This window comes from Glycine max, chromosome 1, assembly GCF_000004515.6.
Source record: "Glycine max cultivar Williams 82 chromosome 1, Glycine_max_v4.0, whole genome shotgun sequence".
In the NCBI taxonomy this organism is placed as follows: domain Eukaryota; kingdom Viridiplantae; phylum Streptophyta; class Magnoliopsida; order Fabales; family Fabaceae; genus Glycine; species Glycine max.
Genome location: NC_016088.4, coordinates 9556402 through 9561914, shown reverse-complemented (window position 1 = coordinate 9561914; position 5513 = coordinate 9556402). Strand labels below are relative to the sequence as shown.

The 5513-nt window shown below is 35.2% G+C and overlaps 1 pseudogene; it reads right to left on the bottom strand.

Moving 5' to 3' along the window:
* Positions 1–1215: 1215 nt before the first annotated feature.
* LOC100806412 (probable protein S-acyltransferase 7) lies at positions 1216–4571 on the bottom strand (annotated as a pseudogene).
* Positions 4572–5513: the final 942 nt, after the last annotated feature.

The following is a 5513-nucleotide window of genomic DNA, read 5'->3' as shown; positions in this document are numbered from 1 at the left end:
AAGTGAACAAATTCACCTGATATTGAGTTGAGAACATTGCATGCATTATTAAGTAAATATTTTTTCTTAGAGATAACAACACTAACCACCTCGTTCTACAAGTAAAATTAAAACTTACTTTGATAGGAAAGTGTGAATGCTTAGGCTATTATTTATGTATGTAACTGAAATGCTTCTAAATAAATGTTTCTTATGTCAAGATGATGGACAACCCTTAGGATATTGGATAAGGTAATGTTTTGGCTTCACTAGTTTGGTGCCAATTTGAGTAGTCTAAAAGAGAGTAATAAAATCATGAAAAGTAGGATTCTTAGATTTACCTTTTCCCTAGCTAGCATTGCATGAAGTTCAATGATGAGATTTTCCTCCTCTTGTGAAAATCTCTATTGAAATCAAGGCTTAAATAATTGATCCACCTCAGTCCAAAGCTTTTGCCACACCTCTGCAAACCTACCAATAAAGGACATTGACAAGGTTATTGAGTAGTTTTCTTCCCTTCATTTTTATGCTAGATGGGGTGGTATGTACAAAGCTTGACCACATTAAATATGCCTAAGAAGTTCTCCATCTTCTTCTGGTGACCAAAGACCCTTCCTATATAAGTTGCTGTTTGTAATAGCAAAAGTGCCTTCCCATTTTGTATTGTGGTTTTTTATCCCATTGCATTAATAAGGGGGTGAACTACCTCTCCCATGCTTCCTTTCATGTGATTGTTCACTTAAAATTTGTCCTTTTTCACTCTCTCTGCATATCCAATGGTACAATACTCCTAATTTAGCATGCAGATATTGGTTTCTGAGTTTTTGTTTTTCTCTTCTTGGTGAATGCTTCTCAACATTGGAGGTTTGGAATGTGCTTCTAAACTTCTAATTTAGCAAGAACAATTCAGCTTGATCCACCATTGATTTCCTCCTGGACAAACTCCCAATACTCCAAGTCACTGGCATTCATCCAGAGAAAGCAGCAACTTCCACAGGTGCAAAGGCTAATTAATTGCATAATACAACATATGAAGCAAAGCAAAGCAAATCTCACTCTTAGAACACCAAACAATTTCTTCTTAGAAGCAGAATGCCTACAAAAACACTTACAAACACCTTGCAAATGCCTACAACTCCATATTGCACATAATTTTGTTGTAGAATCACCACATGAACAGTGTAATATATTTTTTTTTTATATAATGCATAAAATCAAATCTTGTAGGTCCTTTGGTCACACTACTTGAAGCATAATGGCTACACATGAGTTCGTCAAACTACTACTACCCCCACCGACACGGTTTGGTTCCCCACCCTGGCTATCAAAGCCAGGACTTCAAGGGACATTTCCCAGCTTCCACTTTTTCTTCCCCAGCTAGATTGCGTAGGATGCATTCCAGCATGGTCCGAGTCATCTACTGTTGTCCTAATTTCAGGAGACAATTCGCCATCCTTTATAGTCACGCGATCATTGTTTATTTGAGCTCTGTTATCATCCATTTGAGCACCCATGTCCCACACTATTTTCCTGCCCATCTTTATGTCCTCCCCAGCTTTTCCCATATTTTGGTTCATAAAGCCTCCACCCACTGATCGAGTAGGTAATGCTGGTTCTCTTGGCACCATTGCCTTGAAATTATTCTTTGAAGAGGAAATGCTGATGTAGAATATCTCTTTGAAATTATTCAACACTCTTTTATTATATGGACTGGCTCACCGATCATATCGGTATTTGAAGTTTTCATATGTAGTCTGCAAGAATAATGGAGCAAATATGAAGGTGTATACATCTGAAAAGCTAGAGCATGTGTATTAAGACAAATGGTGCTTACCTGCTTGGTACTTATCAAATACAAATGGAAGGTAGTGAGGCCACCTACAAACCACATTGATATGAAGGTGTAAATTATCAACACTATGGAGGATGGAGTTTTTATCATTGTCTTCCAAATTGTTGTCTCCTCTAATGCCATAATTCTTACAATATAGACCCAGCAAAATGCAAAAACATGTATATACACAATAGCGTAGTTGAGAAGACAAACATGAAAAAGAACCGATAATTACGCTGCATAAAAATCGTGCAAGCAATTAGGATACATAATGTATATTCAAGAATAATGCATAGCAAATGATAACTGAACAAAACAAAAAAAATAATGAAAATGAAGAAATCATCAAGAATGAACACAAATCTAAGTTGCAAACTAGAAAGAAAACCAAGTCCCCCTATATTAAGGAATCAAAGAAACAAAAGATCTGAATTTTTCTCCATTAATAGAAGTAATGTTACAAAGAGGATATTCTTTTTGGTTCATATTAGGCAACACAAAGAGGTAGGCATTTCCCCATTCTAATATTAATAAATTACACATCACTTGCTACCATTCCCAACAGGTTCTGAACCAAAGATGAAAATGAACCTAAATTCCCTATACAACATTCGTATTCTCAGTTTATGAAGCACACAATTATGGAGGATGTCATTTGAAGACAAATCTTACATGAAATAAATTCAACTTATTGGATAGTATATTGATAGGTTTATAGTTAAGAGAGTTAGAATTAGTTAGGAGAATGGAGTTTGAGAGAGTAATAATTAGGGAGGGGTTTTCACCAAAAAAAATGTTAGTGAGGAGTTGCCTATAAATAAGAAGGGTTGATAATGAGAGGCATTCTCTTTGGATTTGGGAACTCTATGGAAGAACCAGGTCTCTTGAATACATAGAGTGTAACACTTTTTTCTATCAATAAAAAAATCATTTTCATGTATAATTTGATCCAGTTTCTATTATGATATACACCCATTAAGGTAACACTTCATAGCTAGATTGTATTATGCATTACCAACAACGATAAAGTAAAATTACACTTAACTATAAGAAATCTGGGTTGAATTTGATAAGTTTATAGAACATGATAGTTTTCTCAGCACAAACAACAATTTCAGCAAGTTCAAAGCTGACTCAAAACCATCTCTGTCACACTTAACAATGGGATTAAGCTACTCTTCCCCCAAAACATTCTTCACACAAAAAAGAAAAAAGAATAAAATAACACTAGGAGACAAAAGATCCAACATACTAGCCCAATACACTGCCCAACCCAAGGATAGTGATGGTCAAACCGTTCCACACAGTTATTACAGATTGAGCAGTGCGAGCATCGAGGAGGCCGGTAGAGCATGCAAGTATCACAATACTTGACCTTAATAGGGATCCCATTCACCTCAACCTCCTTAAAGTGAGGCAACCGCAATTGAGGAGTTTGACCAGCACCAACATCTAGATTACTATCTAATCCTTCTGGCTCTGGAGGATGTGCATTGCGTGGAATTATGCCTGGATCTCGGCCAGACGTTAACAAAAGAAGAACTAAGACCTGAAAAGATTTTAGCATCAACATAGGGTTGGAAAGAATATATTTTGGGTGCATAGCATGGTAAACTGCTGATTTGCCTCTATCTCATGACAAAATCACCAAACAATAGGAAACAAAGCATATCATTTTGGCAGCTAGTATACCAATAACCAAACACAAATATAAAGAACTAACATCTAGGAAGTATCCGAGTAGCATATCAAAATTCACCTTTCAAAATAAATTCTTTGCCCATACAAATAAAATTTTCAACTAACAAAAAGCACATTCCAAACTATTTTTAGTCATTCAAATTCTATGTTTCACTATAACCTCCAGAATATTCGAGTTTGATATGTTTCTATTTTGGCAATTATATCTCATAGGGTGAGGGTTGTTCCCCACTTGTACATGCTATTTTGGCACTATCTTTTGTCGATGCAAGACTTGAGACTTTTATAATGCACCCCCTCATGCCTAACACAATTGGGCTTGGTGCATGGATAATAGAGTAGGTGACCCATTAATGGATCTAGGATAAGCCCTAATAACTTCTTAAAATATGGGTTTGGGACTAACTAAACCCCAAAATCTATATGAGTTTGGATTTCCTAACATTGCCCCCCCACATATAAACTCTATTTTGGCATTATGTCTATAGTCAATGTGGGACTTTTTCACTACATTGTTTATTGTTTTTTCAGAAGTCTTTAACAAGTTTATTATTACTTTTTCACTACATTCTTTAAGGGGGGGGGGGATGTCCTTCCCTCACCTAATAAATTATCATCTTTCGTCTGAAAGAAGGACCACAGTCCATGATATTTGGCTTAACCATGGACCCAACTTGCTCATTAGGATCAGGATTGTATTAGCTGCACTAGTTAGGAAGTATCAGTTTTGTAATAGCAATGACTATGGCTAGTTCTGTTTAGGTAATTGTTCCAATGAAGATGTGAACTATGAAGGTGTTAAAGAGAGCATCATTCCATATTGTATTTGATTGACAAGTCAACCAAAATAGTTCACTTCAATCAAGTGTGAGGTTGAATATAGAGGAATGCTTCTTATCATTCTAATCATAGAATATTACCAACACAGTTGAACATATAGAGAAAAAAAATCTCATATTTGAGAGAAAAAGACTCACATAAACTATGAACACAACAACAAAACCATTATGGATATCCCCCAGTGGTCAAAAAATGCATCCATCAATTTTCTAGCAACAAAGACACAAAAAACTGTGACAGGAGCAACAATAAGAATAATTGTCAGTGCCAGTGATCTCACATCTGGTCCAAATATGAACCTCCCTCGAAGAAAAATTGAGTTATTTGGCCATTCATTTCTTTCAATGTGGAAATTCAAGTCATTCCTCTTACCTCTTGGGAAGCCAAAAAAAGGGAAAACAGGAGGGAAGCTTGTGTTGGTTCGTAAATTATGTGTTTCAAAGAATAAAATGCAGAAATGTTAGTTCTAGTTATCAAACAGTTCATGAAATTACCACAAAGCTAAAAAAGACTACTCTTAAGAGTCCAAGACTTATTTTACAGTAAATCTTGTCCTCTCCTTGGCTTCTCCCTGACTTTTCTATTTTACAGTGAATCCTTGGAAATTCATTTTTGTTGCACATGAATTATATTCTTGTAGCAGCAAAAAAATTTCATTCACTTTCTAACTTAATCTCTCTTTATGTTGTCTAGCATAATCATATGTCTGCGACAAAATTAGGAGGGATTGATTATTCTGATAAACCAAACATTGTCCATGTCCTTTCTTGCCAAAGATTTCTTAAAAAATTGTCTTCACTGCTGATTATTCTTTGTATTTGCTTTATAATTTAGTAATGGACATGCTTAAAGTGACTATTCTGACCGTATTGAGTATAGTTTTTGAATATTTGTCATTTGATATGTTTTCCTCTCCGCTGATTGAAAAAGATCCAAATGATGCAAGTATTTTTGTTCCTCTTAATAGAACTTTTTTATTTCTTTTTTTTTTGGATTGTGACTGTTGTAAACAACACCCAAGTTGTTGAGCTTAAGTTGCTTTTGTTCCATTGTAACTTTATAAAAATGTAGCTAAAGTGAAGTATGCTTCTTCTATTTTACGGGATTTAATTGTTTAGAGTAGATACATAAAGATTCAATGTGATAAAACTAGAGCTTC